This window comes from Scyliorhinus canicula, chromosome 16, assembly GCF_902713615.1.
Source record: "Scyliorhinus canicula chromosome 16, sScyCan1.1, whole genome shotgun sequence".
Taxonomy (NCBI): domain Eukaryota; kingdom Metazoa; phylum Chordata; class Chondrichthyes; order Carcharhiniformes; family Scyliorhinidae; genus Scyliorhinus; species Scyliorhinus canicula.
In genome coordinates this window covers 106,436,987-106,456,111 of record NC_052161.1, presented here as the reverse complement: position 1 = coordinate 106,456,111, position 19,125 = coordinate 106,436,987, and the positions used below count along the sequence as shown (strand labels likewise).

General features: G+C 40.5%; 1 protein-coding gene across 2 annotated transcripts in view; it reads left to right on the top strand.

Moving 5' to 3' along the window:
- Window positions 1-19,125, top strand: part of mtor (mechanistic target of rapamycin kinase) — a 342,907-nt gene that overhangs the window by 151,597 nt on the left and 172,185 nt on the right. The window lies entirely within an intron of this gene.

Sequence of the window (19,125 nt, the reverse complement as noted above, 5' to 3'; positions counted from 1 at the left end):
GTCCTTATAAGGCAACCTGCTTATTCCAGATATCAATCAAGTAAACCTCCTCTGAACCGCCTCCGATGCATTTACATCCTTTATTATTCTTACAATACACATATTGTCACATCTTAAAATAATAAATGAATAATCTATTATTGTCACAAGTAGGCTTACATTAACACTGTAATGAAGTTACTGTGAAAAGCACCTAGTCGCCACATTCCGGCGCCTGTTTGGGTACACGGAGGGAGAATTCAGACCAAAACGCCTCACAGTATTCAAGATGCAGTCTTGCTAATGCCCTGTAAAACTGATGCATTACATCCATATATGTTCAATTCCTTTATGCTCAAAATGGTGCTTTTAATTTCATTTTGTGGCTCATTTTACATATTCAACTGAAATTAAGATAAACTACTTTACAGTAACATTGCAAACATGAAATTGAAGCTAGCTTTAAGATACTCAATTTACAGTTCAACAATTCACCAGACTTCCATATGGATCTAGTTGTGTTTGGTGCCCAACCTTCATTCTGCCCTTTGGAAACTTATCTGATAATCCTCCATACACATGCCTCTCCCACTACACCTGGCAGAGGCAACATCATGAAGGTACACTTGGGGAGGGACTAAGCAGAGTCATTTATCTCTGGTTAGATAGTGCACATGCAAGAAGGATGAGGAAGAAGTACTGTTGTGGAATATCTTCATTGAACTTTTTTCCTCACCCATCTTGCATGTCTCCATAACCAAAAATACTACTACTCTGAATATTTTTTATTCACATCTCTCCTGCCACCTTCAAAGCCCAAGTTAATCCAGTTGAAATCCTCAATTCTTGTCTTCTTTCGATTTCTCCCTTAGCCAACCTCATCCATCGAAAAATTTCTAATCAGTAGAATGCCTTCATAAATATACATAGTCCCCACCCCCTCTAAGCTCTCCTTTAGCATAGGCAGCTCGGATCAAATTGATCCCTTGAAGAGTGTAGAGGAATAGAGTTGAGAGAGAAATCAGGAGGGCAAAAAGGGGGCATGAGATTGCTTTCGCAAGTAAGGCAAAGGGGACTCCAAAGAGCTGCTACAAATTCATAAAGGGCAAAAGAGTAACTAGGGAGAGAATAGGGCCTCTTAAGGATCTACAAGGTCATTTATGTGTGGATCCACAAGAGATGGGTGAGTTTCCAAATTAATATTTGTCAGTGATATTTACTGTTAGGAAAGGCATGGATGTTAGGGAACATGGGGAAATAAATACTGATGTCTTGAGGAGTGTATATATTACAGAGAAGGAGGTGCTGGAAGTCTTAAAGCACATCAAGGTAGATGAGTCTCCAGGACCTGATGAAATGTGTCCCAGGACATGTGGGAGGCTCGGGAGGGAATTGCAGGTCACCTCGCAGAGATAATTGAATCATTGACAGCCACAGTTAAGGTGCCTGAAGATTGGAGGGTAGCAAATGTGCCTTTGTTTAAGAAGTGCCGCAGGGGAAACCCTGGGAACTACAGACAGGTTAGCCTAATGTGTGGGGGGGTAATTTGTTAAAAGGTATTCTGAGAGAATACCCAATATTCTGACCAATGAAACCAAGCATGCCAAATGCCTTCTTCACCACCCTGTCCACCTGTGACTCCACTTTCAAGGAGCTATGAACCTGTACTCCTAGATCTCTTTGTTCTATAACTCTCCAGGCATTTAGGGACAGTCAGCGTGGCTTTGAAAGTGGAAAATCATGTCTCATGCATTTGATTGTTTTTTTTTAAAGGGGTAATTAAGAAGGTAGATGAGGGCACTGTAGTCGATGTTGTCTGCATGGATTTTAGCAAGGCCTTTGACAAGGTACCGTATGGTAGGTTGTTGCATAAGGTTAAATCTCATGGGATCCAGGGTGAGGTAGCCAATTGGATACAAAATTGGCTTGTCGACAGAAGAGAAAAAAGGTGGTTGTACAGGGTTGTTTTTAAAACTGGAAGACTGTGACCAGTGCTGTGCCTCGGGTTAGTGCTGGGTCCACTGTTATTTGTTATTTATATTAATGATTTGATGAGAATTTAGGAGGCATGGTTAGTACGTTTGCAGATGACACAATATTGGTGGCATAGTGGACAGTGAAGAAGGTTATCTAGGATTACAATGGGATCTTGATCAATTGAGGGGCAATTTAGCATGGCCAGTCCACCTAGCTTGCAAATGTTTGGGTAGTATGGGCGAAACCCACGCAAACACGGGAAGAATGTGCAAACTCTAGAAATGAAATGAAAAATGAAGGACAGTGTCCCAGAGCCGGGGTCGAACCTGGGACCTCGGCACCGTGAGACCGCAATGCTAACCCACTGCGTCACCGTGCTGCCCTTGGGACTTATTCAGTTAATGGTAGGATGTTGGGGAGAGTTATAGAACAAAGAGATCTAGGAGTACAGGTTCATAGCTCCTTGAAAGTGGAGTCACAGGTGGATAGGGTGGCGAAGAAGGCATTTGGCATGCTTGGTTTCATTGGTCAGAATATTGAATACAGGCGTTTGGATGTCTTGTTGAAGTTGTACACGACCTCAGTAAGGCCACACTTGGAATAATGGGTACAATTCGGGTCACCATATTATAGAAAGGAAATTGTTAAACGAGGAAGAGTGCAGAAAATATTTACTAGGATGCTACCGAATCTGGATGGTTTGAGTTGTAAGGATATGCTGGGACAGTTTCCCTTGAGCAAAGGAGGCTTAGGGGGTGACCTTTTAGAGGTCTATAAAATAATGAGAGGCATTGATAAGGTAGAGCATCAACATCTCTTCCCAAAGGTAGGGGATCTAAAACTAGAGGGCATAGGTTTAAGGTGAGAGGGGAGAGATACCAAAGGGTCCAGTGGGGTAATTTGTTCACACACAGGGTGAAGAGCTGCTAGAGGAAGTAGTGGAGGTGGGTACAATTTTGTCCTTTAAAAAGCATTTAAACAGTTATATGGATAAGATGGGTATGGAGGGATATGGCCAAATGTAGGCAATTAGGACTAGCTTAGTGGTAAAAACTGGACGGCATGGACAAGTTGGGTCAAAGGGCCTATTTCCATGCTGTAAACCTCTGTGACTCTATCTCTCCATGCTCCAAAGATAAAATCGCCATAGTCAGGTTTACATAGAGACATGCATAGAAAATAGAAGCAGGAGGAGGCCATTTGGCCCTTCTAGCCTGCCCGACCATTCATTATGATCATGGCTTGTGTATGTTCTTCCCTTTATGCTGTATACCTCAATGATTCCAAGCCACTCTCTCCTTTGATACCAAGTTACCCCTGGTTATCAACTCCCTGTATTTTGCCATACGTGGCTAGCCTTCCTGTTCATTACAGCTACCTGAGTTTCTGTTTGAAAACCCTTATTACTCTTCTCTTGGACTATCTCATTACTCTTTTCCCTCCTTATTCTAAATTTTAGAAAATCAACATTTTCCCTCCTTATTCTAAAAGGATACGAGACTTGTTACTGTTTGTAAGGAGGGTTACCAAAAGTAAATCTTCTCCTGTATTAGTTTTATGAGCACTAAGAATTGCAACTACTATAACTTGGACTATTTTATGAAGATATTTTGTATTTCTGGGGATGCAGATTTAGCACTAGCACTGAAACATCCAGGAATGCGTTTTTTATTGTGTTTCCAATTAACCGTATTCAGGACAAGAAAATAAATGCAAACATTGCATTGTTATATTGAAAAAAATAAAAACCTCTTAGCACCAACCACATTCTTATGAGAAAAAATAAAAATCCCTTAGCACCAGCCGTGTTCTTGCTAGAGTCTTTGAATGTATAGAACTTCTTTCAAATCCCCTCAATTTTTGAGTGTGTTTTTTGAAATGAACACCAAATTGTGGTAGTTTCTTTTGCAGTTTTTAACTGACTGCTTGTTCACAAGTCATGATAAATATTGGCATTTCCAAATATTGCAGTTTTATGACTAAACAGAACATTATACCAGACAAATTTCTACAGTTCCTCCTGTTTTCTTTAATGTTGCGACTTTTTTGCTACCTGCCAATCACCGGTGCCATTCTCCATTAGTGGACAAATGTTTGGTTATTGATTTTTTTTTAAGAAATCATTTCATTAATGTCTCTCACTCCTGCATACTACTGCCTTGGGCACTATTTCCACAAAGGAGAGCACATCCAGGTAATTTACCACATAACTTCAGCAGCCACTGGATGCAGACTGGTTCATCTTCTATTTTTACAGCACCCTTAATGAAGTCCTCTGTGAAAATACCACAAAGCAAGGAGCAGTCGTTGAGTTGGAGCAATAACATATTTTTAAACAATTTGTTAGTAGGCTGAAGAAGCAAATACTTAATCTGCATCCTCAGAAATATAAAATATCTTCATAAAATAGTCGAAATTATAGTAGTTCCAATTCTTATTATTTTTGTGCAGCAGTCTGGACATTGAAGTCTATATATATTCCAATGGCTGAAAAGAAAATTTGTGAGCCAGAGTAACTCTAGGATGGGCATGCCATTAGCTTTCATATGTGCAGTGACACCAGTCTCTTCCTTATCTTCACTTATCTCTGTGTTGTCATTTTGCTGTCTTTGATGAAGTGCAATTTTCTTCAGTTAAACATTGGGAAAGCTGAAGCCATTGACCACAGTTTTCACATCCTAGTCAGCAATTCCAGGCTCCACCTAAGCCACTGTCTGAGGTTTATAACGTCAGCATGCTACTCCACCGTGTGCACACTTCCAACCCTTTTAGGCCCTACTACTACTTCTGTAATATTGCCCATGTCTGTACCTGCCTCAATCAATCTGCGAAAAAAGGTCTTAATCCATCTTCTCATTTCAGACTTAACCTTTTAAGTGCTTTCTTGGCTGAACTTCCATCCTCTCTGAAATCCGGTCACCCAAAACTCTACTGCTTGTATCCTACCCTGCACCAAGCCATGCTCGCCCTGGTGTTTATCTCCAGTTATTTACTTCTTTGTACAATATCTAATCATTTGGAACTAAATCTGTTCTGCAATGTTGATTCTTGTAACAGTCACAATGAGTAAGCAGTTATGCAACTTGAAATTAAAGATCCTTATCAATGTAACATATATCTGCTTTAAATGGAGGAGTATTTTCACTTTCCCACTGTAGGCCTTAAGCAGCTGTCCATTTCCCTTATTCCCACCAACAGCTGCTTTTTAAAAAAAATCTTTTTATTCTCCAATCGCTGCAACACATTTATTTTAATCGCCTGCACCCGACCTGCCAGTGACAGTGACATTACAAATTGTACTGATTGCATATTGAAAACAGTGGGAGTGCTTGGGCTTCAAACTGTGCTAAAAGGCATTGAAATACATGCTGCAGATAGCTGGCTAAAAATACTCAAATTTAGCTGTAAAATAGGTAAATAGATTTTGTGCATTGTTATTGGCCTCGCCTGTAGCCTGTGAAATGACAAGCATTTTGAATAGCTGCCAATCAGGAATGCTGGAGTTTGCTTGTCACTGAAGTCCTGGATAACATTGAGTTTAATAATGAGCTTTCAGGGGAGATTAGGAAATTCTCCTGTTTTATCTGTGCCACGACCTTCTAGAACAATGGCCCAGATTTTGAATAAAGAACAGCTTGGGCAGAGGTAAAGTCAAGACATATATATCCGTTTAGTCAGAGGGAGGAATTAGTCCATTTGAAATACTGTAGTTCTTTCTCCGTTTGGTTTAAGCTATCTATCTTCAAGATGTTGAAATGAAATGAAAATCGCTTATTGTCACAAATGACGTCACTGAAAAGCCCTTAGTCGCCACATTCCGGCGTCAGTTCGGGGAGGCTTGTATGGGAATTGAATCTGCGCCTTGTTCTGCTTTACAAGCTAGCTGTTTAGCCCACTGTGTTTTATTCATTATTAATGAATAAAACTGTATTAATGAATAAAACTGTATTACAGTTTTATTCATTAATACAGATTTCAGTATGTGTTTTCTGCATTGCTGCTTCAGTGGTAGCATACAGCAAATCACTTGATATTTTAGCTTTACTGAGCTAAGTATGGGGTCATTGGTTGATATCTTCCAATATTCCCTAGAATCAGGAAAGATACTTCCGGTTTGGAAAATCGCTATTGTACCACCTCAGTTCAGGAAAGGGGGAGACAGAAAGCAGAAGACTATAGGCTAGTTAACCTAACATCTATCACGGTGATAGAAATTCGTTTTCTTGTTAGCTATAGATGATAAAGATTAAAGGCATATAAAGTATTATTTGAGTGCGACAATAGCTGGAGACACATTAAGAGTTAATCCAGATTATACATTTTAGTTATCTTTCATTAAAACTAGATTTGAACATTTGCAAATTGCTTGAGACAAGCAAGGTCAGTGACGCCAACTAGCAAAAAGACCCTATTATATGTTACTGTCTTCCCAGCTGGACAATCCTGTTTCCATGGTAATACACAGTCTAAGGTCATAATGCCCTGAAGGCTGTGTTGTTTATAATTAATGTTGAGATGCAGGTGTCGATAATTTGGAAAATGCAAGCAATGGTATGGGAAGGTGTGTACCAATATATTTAAATACATATCTCTCTTAAATTGACGGACAGATAGTTTGGCCGAATTAAGTGAATTATAAATCAGTTAAAGCCAATCACAGCTGCAAAGAAGGTGAGACTTTAAGATAATAATCTCCTTAAGAATCACTTGCCGGGATGGAAAAATGCATTCCGGAATCAGACTATCTCTTTCTGAAACCTATTTTCTTTGCTTGCTTTTGCTAAAATCGCCATCTTTCTTTTGTTTAAATCACTCAGTCATTTTATACCGTGTATTATGATTTGAAGAATTGCCACGATTTGTAATTGAATGAAAACTCAACTACTGTATTCACTAAAGACAATCAATCTGACCTAATCTTGTATTGACAAATAAAGTTTACCAGTGGCACAAGCTGACAAATAAAGTTCAATTGAACTTTGTCAAAAAGCACAGACTTGACCTCTGTTATTTGGGAATTAAGAAGGGATAACGGAAATCCACAGAGATCCATCACACGGGATCTGGCAGAGTCAATGTGGTCTTGTGAAAGGGAAATCGTATTGAACTAATTTATCAGAGTTGTTTGAGGAAGCAACAAGCAAGGTGGATAAATTGGGACCACAGATGGAGAGGCAGTGGCATAGTGGTATTGTCACTGGACTAGTAATCCAGATACCCAGAGTCATGCTCTGGGGACCCGGGTTGGAATCCTGCCACGGCAGATGGTGAAATTTAAATTCAATAATAAATCTGGTCTTAAAAATCCAAAGGTGACCATGAAACAATTGCCGATTGTCCTAAAACCCATCTGCTTCATTAATGTCCTTTAGGGAAGAACATTTCTCGTCCTTATCTGGTCTGGCTACATGTGACTGTGGTCGACTCTTAAATGCTCTCAGGAATGGGCAATAAATGCTGGCCCACCCAGCAATGCCCACATACCGTGAGCGAATAAAAAAAACAAAAAACGATGAGGTGTACTTGGATTTCCAACAGACATTTGACAAGGTGCTACATCAAAGGGTACTTCAGAAAATAAGAGCGCATGGTGTAGGGGGTAACATTAGCATGGATAAAGGATTGATTAACTAACTAAAAGCAGAGAGTAAGGATAAATGAATCTTTTTTGGTTTGACAAGCTATTACTAGTGGAGTGCCACATGGATCTGTGCTGGAACCTCAGCTGTTTGCAATGTATATCAATGACATCGTATGGTAGCTAAATTTGCTGATGGTACAAAGCCAAGTCAGGAAATCTAGAAAGGAATTTATATAGTTTAAATGAGTGGACAGTTGTTGGGCAGATGGAGTATATATTATGTGGAGAATGTGAATGTATCTATTTTGGTCGCAAGAATAGAAAAGCAGTATATTATTTGAATGGAGAAACCTCAGAACGCCTTCTGGATACATTGCTAGTTTTGTTTCCTTTGTAAAATAAATTTAGAGTACCAAATTCTTTTTTTCCAGTTAAAGGGCAATTTAGATTAGCCAATCCACCTAATTTGCATATCTTTGGGTTGTGAAGGTGAGAACTATACAGTCACGGGGAGAATGTGCAAGCTCCACATGGACAGTGACCCAGGGCCGTGATCGAACCCTGGTCCTCAGCGCTGGAGACATCAGTGCTAACCAACGGGCCACCCATAGATAAATTGGTACTCGATTCACAAAAAGTTAGTATGTAGGTAATCAAATGATAAGGAAAACAAATGGAGTATTGATATTTATTGCAAGGGAATCGAGTACAAAACTGGGAAAGTCTTGCTGCATCTGTACAGGGTCTTCGATATGGAGACTGTGTGAAGTTTTGTTCTCTTTATGAAAGGATATAATTGCACTAGAAGCAATTCAGAGAAGATTTACTCACTGATTCCTGGAATGAAAGTGCTTCTTTTGAGCAAAGTTACAGCAGGTTGGGCCTATACACATTGGAGTTTAGTAGACTAAGACATGGGGCGGGATTCTCCATCCCGCCGCACCAGATTTCTGGTACAGCACGCCGGTGGGATTCTCCATTTTGCTGGCTGGTCAATGGGGTTTCCCATTGTGGGGTAGCCCCACGCCGTCGGGAAACCCCCGGCAAAACAGAGAAACCCGGCTGTGGAGATTTCAGCCCATGATCTTATTGAAACATATAAGATCCTGATGGGACTTGACAGGGTGAATGTTGAGAGGATGTTTCCCCTTGTAGGTGAGTCTAAAACCAGCAGACAGAGAGAGTCTTCTCCCATTGAAGATTGAGATGAGGTGTTTCTCTCTCTGAGTCATTTGTCTGTGGAATTCTCTTCTTCAGAGAGCTTTGGAGGCGAGGTCATTGAATATATTCAAAGCTGAGATAGATTTGTGATCGACAAGAGAGTCTAGGGTTATGAGAAAAATTAACTTGAGGCCACAATCAGATCATCTTATCAAATGGGGGAGCTGGCTCGAGGGGCTGAATGGCCTCCTAATGCTCTTAGTACTCAAGGATAGAAACCTTTTCCTCAGATCAAATTGCATCAAGCTAATGTGAATTTTCTGTTAATTTCTATCTCATCAGGAACCTAAATATTTCACTACTGTCAGTTTAACACTGTTTGGTATGAAACTAAATTGGACTGGTGACAAATCATGCATTGAAATAAAAGCAAAGAATGGTAATAATACTAAAAATTAACGTACTTCCCCAAAGTAGGTGTTAATGGAACAATAAAGGACAGTACTATCTGAAAGCAGAATAATAACACCAATGTGTTAACAGCAGTAAAAGGGTCAACGTTGTCTGATAGCAAAAACATGAAAATAAAATGCAGACTGGCACTTGGGGTAAAATCAAAATGGAGGACAAGAGTTCATGGTCTCAAGTTGTTAAACTCAACAAAGTTCAGAAGACTTTGAGATGCTGATCCTCCAGCTTGTGTTGGGTTTCGCTGGAATGTGTATGTACGGTTGGGATTATCCTGGATGATGTATGTTTTCAGTTTTTAAAAAAAAGTTATGAGAAGAGTTTGACAACTGATCATGAATTGATTGGTTTTTGTTCCTGCATCTAAATTATATTTTTCTGGCGGTTAGCTATTTTCCCCTCGTGAAACATCCCATTTTTGTGGTCTAAGACTTCAATCCCGCAGTTCAGAAGTGCAATTGCTGTCGAAGATTTGCGCCAATGATTTATACACAAGTTGAAGACTGGTGAAGTACAAGGCAGAATATTGCTTGAAACTATTGGCTTTGTCTGACGTTCCATTCAGCATTCTCTTTTAAAATAATTTTTATTGAAAAATTTTGAATTTACACAACAACATCAAACCATACTAAAATACCAACGATAACAGTAATAACAACAATCATAAACCTTCGCCCCTCCTCAATGAACAACCCAACATATTAACAACAACTTAAGTTAACCCAGTGTTAAGTTACATAACCGTAGCAAAAAAAATATATAGAAACTATAGTTAGGAACCAGCTGCTGGAGACCACCCTACCCAGGGAACTGATGAGAAAAAGAAAATGCTGGAAAATCTCAGCAGGTCTGGCAGCATCTGTAGGGAGAGAAAAGAGCTAACGTTTCGAGTCCAGATGACCCTTTGTCAAAGCAGATTTTAGTATGCGTTTTCTGCATTGCTGCTTCAGCATAAAGCAAATCACTCCGTATTTTAGCTTTACTGAGCTACCTTTGTGCCTGTGATTCTTCCTTTTCCCCATGTTTCTAGACCTGCAAGTGTGGAATGGTTTTGCGTTTCTGAATTCAAAGAATGCTAATGTGGACCAGTGGTGGCTGTTTCTGCAGTTAGCAGCAGATTTGCTCCAAAGTAAAGGGTTATTGGTTGATATCTTCCAATAGTCCCTTGAATCAGGAAAGATACTTCCGGTTTGGAAAATCGCTAATGTACCACCTCAGTTCAGGAAAGGGGGAGACAGAAAGCAGAAGACTTTAGGCTAGTTAACCTAACGTATACCACGAGATCTGGCAGAGTCAAGGTGGTTTTGTGAAAGAGAAATCGTATTTAACTAATTTATCAGAGTTCTTTGAGGAATCTTTGACAAAGGGTCATCTGGACTCAAAACGTTAGCTCTTTTCTCTCCCTACAGATGCTGCCAGACCTGCTGTGATTTTTCTTCCAGCATTTCCTTTTGGTTTCAGATTCCAGCATCCGCAGTAATTAACTTTTACTAAACTGAAGAGCTTTGTGTGATCTAATGAAATGAGAGAAAAATGCTTAATTTTATAATTGTTAGCGTTCTTATAAACAGAAATGTAATGTGTGCATTGGATAAAATGTATTTTAAGGAGGCATGTTGTGAAATTGTAAATCTTGGGGATGCATAAGAAATAGGTTGAAGAAAAGGAAACAATGAGCAATTGCTACAGGAATTATGCTGGAATTGAGGGCAGTATTGGGTGGGGTGACCCAAGAATGTGTTGGGGCCACTTCTGTTGTTATCTTTCATAAGTGTTTGTGCTCATCATTTTCAAATTTGACAAAACTAAGACTCACATTGGCAATTATGCAGCACTCCACAACACTGCAATGAATTGTCAACCTGGATTATGTTCAGACCCTGCTGTTGGGTTTAAACCCACTACCTTCTTGACTTTGGTATGAGTGCCATAATTGAATTGATTTATAAATGAAACGCATTTTCATTTTACTTAAATGTGAAACAAAATGTAAAGGAAGAAAAGCATAATTGCTGCACACTGTTAATGAGAGGGGCACTATTATAGTCAATGAGGAGTCCCAAAAATGTGAGTCAAAAGTAATTTATTTCCTACCAATAGCCAGAAAATACAGCAACTAAGCAAGTCCAAGTCCCAGCCGGGCCCATCCTAAGATGCCGGCTCCTTCATGGGCCAGCTTTTATCTCGGGGAATTGACGAACACCGCTGTTGGGCCTCTGCCACTCAGTGGAGTGAGCTCATACTCCACAAGCCCTATGAGAGACATTTTAATCATTTAATAGTTAATAAAATGCATTCTTTTTGATTTACCAACATTTACAAGAGATGAACATTTTATTTGTGGTACTACAGGCAATTAAACTTCATGCATTAAATTTTGTTTAAGATGGTGAACTAATTTCACACAGCTTTCAAGATATCAAAAAGTACTGACATCATGTTTGAAAAATGAAAGTATAGCATTATTTGTTTCTAATTTAAAACAAAATTACTTTGGCGTTGCCAACAAAATGCGAAAGCATGCAAATGGAAATTGTCAGATTGGTTTCATTTTCCTTTGGTAAATATACTGCAATAAATCACCTTGGAAACTCTGGGGAAAGGATGTCCCGAAGCGTGGTACATTGGCGAGACCATGCAGACACTGCGACAACGAATGAACGGGCATCGTGCGACAATCACCAGGCAGGAATGTTCCCTTCCAGTCGGGGAACACTTCAGCAGTCAGGGGCATTCAGCCTCTGATCTCCGTGTAAGCGTTCTCCAAGGCGGTCTTCAGGACACGCAACACCGTAGAATTGCTGAGCAAAAACTTATAGCTAAGTTCCGCACGCATGAGTGCGGGCTCAACCGGGATCTTGGATTCATGTCGCATTACATCCACCCCCCACCATCTGGCCTGGACTTGCAAAATCCTACCAACTGTTCTGGCTTGAGACAATTCACACCTCTTTAACCTGTGAGTATCCCTCTCTCTGGCTCTGTAATGATTTGATTACCTGCAAATGCTCGCATTCCAAGCATTGTCCAGCATCTCTGACTTTGTCTATATAAATGTTTCTGGAACGTACCTCTCCATTCACCTGAGGAAGGAGCAGTGCTCTGAAAGCTCGTGTTTGAAACAAACGTAAGAACATAAGAACTAGGAGCAGGAGTAGGCCATCTGGCCCCTCGAGCCTGCTCCGCCATTCAATTAGATCATGGCTGATCTTTTGTGGACTCAGCTCCACTTTCCGGCCCGAACACCATAACCCTTAATCCCTTTATTCTTCAAAAAACTATTTATCTTTACCTTAAAAACATGTAATGAAGGAGCCTCAACTGCTTCACTGGGCAAGGAATTCCATAGATTCACAACCCTTTGGGTGAAGAAGTTCCTCCTAAACTCAGACCTAAATCTACTTCCCCTTATCTATTCCCTTCATAATTTTAAATGTTTCTATAAGATCCCCCCTCATCCTTCTAAATTCCAACGAGTACAGTCCCAGTCTACTCAACCTCTCCTCATAATCCAACCCCTTCAGCTCTGGGATTAACCTAGTGAATCTCCTCTGCACACCCTCCAGCGCCAGTACGTCCTTTCTCAAGTAAGGAGACCAAAACTGAACACAATACTCCAGGTGTGGCCGCACTAACACCTTATACAATTGCAACATAACCTCCCTAGTCTTAAACTCCATCCCTCTAGCAATGAAGGACAAAATTCCATTTGCCTTCTTAATCACCTGTTGCACTTGTAAACCAACCTTCTGTGACTCATGCACTAGCACACCCAAGTCTCTCTGAACAGCGGCATGCTTTAATATTTTATTGTTTAAATAATAATCCCGTTTGCTGTTATTCCTACCAAAATGGATAACCTCACATTTGTCAACATTGTATTCCATCTGCCAGACCCTAGCCCATTCACTTAACCTATCCAAATCCCTCTGCAGACTTCCAGTATCCTCTGCACTTTTCGCTTTACCACTCATCTTAGTGTCATCTGCAAACTTGGACACATTGCCCTTGGTCCCCAACTCCAAATCATCTATGTAAATTGTGAACAATTGTGGGCCCAACACGGATCCCTGAGGGACACCACTAGCTACTGATTGCCAACCAGAGAAACACCCATTTATCCCAACTCTTTGCTTTCTATTAATTAACCAATCCTCTATCCATGCTACTACTTTACCCTTAATGCCATGCATCTTTATCTTATGCAGCAACCTTTTGTGTGGCACCTTGTCAAAGGCTTTCTGGAAATCCAGATATACCACATCCATCGGCTCCCCGTTATCTACTGCACTGGTAATGTCCTCAAAAAATTCCACTAAATTAGTTAGGCATGACCTGCCCTTTACGAACCCATGCTGCGTCTGCCCAATGGGACAATTTCTATCCAGATGCCTCGCAATTTCTTCCTTGATGATGGATTCCAGCATCTTCCTTACTACCGAAGTTAAGCTCACTGGCCTATAATTTCCTGCTTTCTGCCTACCTCCTTTTTTAAACAGTGGCGTCACGTTTGCTAATTTCCAATCCACCGGGACCATCCCAGAGTCTAGTGAATTTCGGTAAATTATCACTAGTGCATCTGCAATTTCCTTAGCCATCTCTTTTAGCACTCTGGGATGCATTCCATCAGGGCCAGGAGACTTGTCTACCTTTAGCCCCATTAGCTTGCCCATCACTCCCTCCTTAGTGATAACAATCCTCTCAAGGTCCTCACCTGTCATAGCCTCATTTCTATCAGTCGCTGGCATGTTATTTGTGTCTTCCACTGTGAAGACCGACCCAAAAAACCTGTTCAGTTCCTCAGCCATTTCCTCATTTCCCATTATTAAAACTCCCTTCTCATCCTCTAAAGGACCAATATTTACCTTAGCCACTCTTTTTTGTCTTATATATTTGTAAAAACTTTTACTGTCTGTTTTTATATTCTGAGCAAGTTTACTCTCATACTCTATCTTACTCTTTTTTATGGCTTTTTTAGTAGCTTTCTGTTGCCCCCTAAAGATTTCCCAGTCCTCTAATCTCCCAGCAATCTTTGCCGCTTTATATGCTTTTTCCTTCAATTTGATACTCTCCCTTATTTCCTTAGATATCCATGGTCGATTTTCCCTCTTTCTTCCGTCCTTCCTTTTTGTTGGTATAAACCTTTGCTGAGCACTGTGAAAAATTGCTTGGAAGGTTCTCCACTGTTCCTCAACTGTTCCACCATAAAGTCTTTGCTCCCAGTCTACCTTAGCTAGTTTTTCTCTCATCCCCTTGTAATCTCCTTTGTTTAAACACAAAACATTAGTATTTGATTTTACTTTCTCACCCTCCATCTGTATTTTAAATTCCACCATATTGTGATCGCTCCTTCCGAGAGGATCCCTAAGGTTAAATTTCTGCTGGACCTGTTAAACCTGTTGGACTTTAACCTGGTGTTGTAAGACTTCTTACTGTGCTCACCCCAGTCCAACGCCGGCATCTCCACATCATAGTTATTTAGTGTTTGGAGATTAGATAAACAATCGATTCAATAACTTCCCCCTTTCCAAATGAGTTCATCAATATTTACTGTTTTGAACAAATTATTCAAAGTTATTGTCAGAAATTAAGAAGAGAGATGTTAAGGATCTTAACATTTGGACATGATTTATGTAATTTTGGTTAGAAATGCTTTTCAGATGGTAAGACACTCTTGAGAATTAACCTATTGCTATGGGTTTGCCGTTGGCCCCGTTTGTTTTGGGCAAAGGGTACTTGGCCTGTATGAATAGTGTGCTACGGAATGGCAAACTGATTTTCACATTTATTGTTCCACTTCAGGGTGCAAATGCTCTGAAATGAATAACATTTTATCTCTCTCTCCCATAAAGGTTTGAAGGGTTTAGTGAAAGTAACCATTTTGTAACTTAGAGTTTTATCTAATTATTTCATGGAGCCCCTCATAACTTCATTGCAGTGTTAATGTAAGCCTACTTGTGATAATAAAGATTATTATTATATTGGAACCAAGCGGATTCAATTCACAGTGCATCTGTAGTGTAGGGACCTGTCTTTCTCATCATGCGATCTTCTACTGTACATATCTTGTTCTCATTCCCGTAATCTTTCAATGTACTCCACATATACAGGTCTGGTCGCTATTATAGATGGTGCAGATCGTGTATCTTTTATCTATAATCTGGAAATCGAGCACATCCAAAAACCACGCTTTTTTAAACCTTATCAACCTTTGGCACAGAAGTCTAGTTGTTTGTCTACCTAGTTTACCTTGTGATTTTTGTGGTGAACAAATCAAAACGAATCTTATTACTAGTACCTGGTATTTTATTCAGTGATACATCTTATTTTGCTTGCCATTTTATTTACTTTGGACTGCAGCTAGCCTAGGCTTAGCCTATTGTAATGAAAGTTTATGCGTGGTATCCAAAATGCAGTTGGCCCTGATTTGTTTCAGGTAAAGTATACTCGACCTGTATAAATAGTGTGTTGCAGAATGGTGAACTGATTTTCTCATTTATTGTTCTACTTAGACTCATAGAGGTTTGTAGCATGTAAACAGGCCCTTCGGCCCAACTTGTCCATGTCGCCCAGTTTTTACCACTTAGCGAGTCCCAATTGCCTGCATTTGGCCCATATCCCTCCATACCCATCTTACCCGTATAACTGTCTAAATGCTTTTTAAAAGACAAAATTGTACCCGTCTCTAGTATTGCCTCTGGCAGATCATTCCAGACATTCACCACCCTGTGTGTGAAAAAATTGCATTTCTGGATCCTTTTGTATCTCATCCTCGAACCTATGCCCTCTAGTTTTAGACTCCGCTAACTTTGGAAAAAGATGTTGACTATCTAACCTATCTATTCCCCTCATTATTTTACATGCCTCTATACGATCACCCCGAGGCATCCTTCGCTCAAGGGAAAAATGTCCCGGTCTATCCATCCTCTCCTTATAACTTAAATCATCAAGTCCCGGTAGCATCCTAGTAAATCCTTTCTGCAGTCTTTCTAGTTTAATAATATCCTTTCTACAATAAGATGCCTAGAACTGTACACAGTATTCCAAGTGTGGCCGTACTAATGTCTTGTACAACTTCAACAAGACGTTCCAACTCCTGTATTCAATATTCTGACAATGAAACCAAGCAGGCTGAATGCCTTCTTCACCATCCTGTCCACCTATGACTCCACTTTCAAGGAGCTATGAACCTGTACTCTTAGATCTCTTGTTCTATAACTCTCCCCAACACCCTACCATTAACTGAGTAGGTCCTACCCCGATTCAATCTACCAAAATGCATCACCTCACATTTATCTAAATTAAACTCCATCTGCCATTCATCGACTCACTGGCCCAATTGATCAAGATCCTGTTGCAATGCTAGACGACCTTCTTCACTATCCACCAATCTTGGTGTCATCTGCAATCTTTCGAACCATGCCTCCTAAATTCTCATCCAAATCATTAATATAAATAACAAGTAACAGTGGACCCAGCACTGATCCCTGAGGCACACTGCTGGTCACAGGCCTCCAGTTTGAAAACCAACCCTCTACAACCACCCTGTCTTCTGTCGTCAAGCGGATTTTGTATCCAATTGACTACCTCGTCCTGGATCTCGTGAAATTTAACCTTATTCAACAACATACCATGCGGCACCTTGTCAAAGGCCTTGCTAAAGTCCATGTAGACAACGTCGACTGCACTGCCCTCATGTATCTTCTTGGTTGCCCCTTCAAAAAAACTCAATCAAATTTGTGAGACATGATTTTCCACTCACAAAGCCATGCTGACTGTCCCTAATCAGGCCTTACCTCTCTAAATGTCTGTAGATCCTGTCTCTCAGAATACCTTCAAACAACTTACCCACCACAGACGTTATGCTCACCGGTCTGTCGTTCCCAGGCTTTTCCCTGCGACTCTTCCTAATCAAAGGCACATTAGCTACCCTCCAATCTTCAGGCACCTCATTTGCGGCTGTCAACAATTCACATTTCTCTGCTAGGAGACCTGCAATTTCCTCCCTAGCCTCCCACAACATCCTGGGATACATTTCATCGGGTCCTGGGGATTTTTCTACCTTGATCCACTTTAAGACTTCGCGCACCTCCTTCTCTGTAATATGTACACTCCTCAAGACATCACTATTTCCCCAAGTTTCCTAAAATCCATGTCTTTCTCAACAGTAAATACCGCTGAGAAATATTCATTTAGGATCGCACACATCTCTTGTGGATCAGCACTTAGATTACCTTGTAGATCCTTAAGAGGCCCTACTCTCTCCCTAGTTACTCTTTTGCCCTTTATGTATTTGTAGAAGCTCTTGGATTCTCCTTTGCCTTATCTGCCAAATCAATCTCATGTCACCTTTTTGACCTGCTGATTTCTCTCTTAACTCTACTCCAACAACCTCTATACTCTTCAAGGGATCCACTTGATCCCAGCTGCCTATGCATGTCATATACCTCCTCCTTTTTGACCAGAGCTTCAATATCCTGAGTCATCCAGAGTTCCCTACTTCTACCAGCCTTGCCCTTCACTCCTAAAAGGAATGTGCTTACCCTGAACCCTGGTTAACACCCTTTTAAAGCCTCCCACTTACCAGTCGTCTCTTTGCCTGCCAAAAGACTCCCTCAATCAACTTTTGAAAGTTCCTGTCTAATACCATTAAAATTAGCTTTGCCCCAATTTAGAATTTTAACTTTTGGGCTAGACCTATCATTCTACATAGCTATCTTAAAACTAATGGAATTATGGTCACTGGTCACAAAGTGATCCCTCACAAACACTTCTGTCACCTGCCCTGCTTATTTCCCAAGAAGAGGTCAAGTTTTGCCCTCTCTCTAGTCGGGCCATCCACATACGGAATGAGAAATTCCTCCTGAATGCACTCAACAAATTTCTCTCCATCTGAGCCCCTAATGCTATGGCTGTCCCAGTTAATGTTGTGAAAGTTAAAGTCCTCCACTGTTCCACCCTATTTTTCTTGCAACTATCTGTAATCTCCAAACATATTTGCTCCTCAATTTCTCACTGACTGATTGGTGGCCTGTAATACAACCTTTTCAAAGTGATCTCTCCGTCGGATATATCTGTCTCACTACTGCCGTGATATTCTCCCTAATCAAAAAGGAACTCCTGTTCTTACCTCCTGTTCAATCTTTCTTATAGCATCTGTACCCTGGAACATTAAGCTGCCAGTCCTGCCTTTCCCTTGGCCATGTTCCAGTAATAGCTCTCAATACCCATCCATGCCCTGAGTTCATCTGCCTTGCCCGTCAGGCCTCTTGCATTGAAATAAATGCAGGTTAATTTAGACTTCCTTTGCTCTCTGCCCTGCTTTCTCAGACCATCTGACCGGTCATGTTTTGTACACTCTCCCTGTGTTTTATTTCTCTTAGTCTTACTGCATCCATTCAGGGTGCATGCTCGGAGATGGACCACAATTTTATCTCACTCTCCCAGAGTGGTTTCTTAAAATGACCAATGATGGTAGGGCTTGTAGAAACCGCCAAAAGAAGATCCGCGGGCCTCAATTGTTCACAAGATAGGTTTTGTCAGAAACCAGAAATAGCTTCCAAATGTGTCCCCAAGGAAGGCATATTAAATATTGAAATTGTAATAATGCAAAAATAGCTTGATCAATTTCAAGGAGAACGACTCCAACCTATCCAACCTTTCCTCATAGCTGCATTTTCCAGTCCTGAAAATGTCCTGTAAATCTCCTCTGTACACTCTAGTGAAATTACATCCTTTCTGTAATGAGGTGACCATAACTGCACACGGTACTTCAGGTTAAGCCTTCTTAACCACTTTAATCGACCTATCCTGCTACCTTCAGGGATCTGTGGACATTTACTCCAAGGTCCCTCACTCTACACCTCTCCGTATTCTCCCATTTATTGTGTAATCCTTTGCTTTGTTTGATCTTCCCAATGCATCACCTCACACTTCTCGTTGAATTTCATTTGTCACTT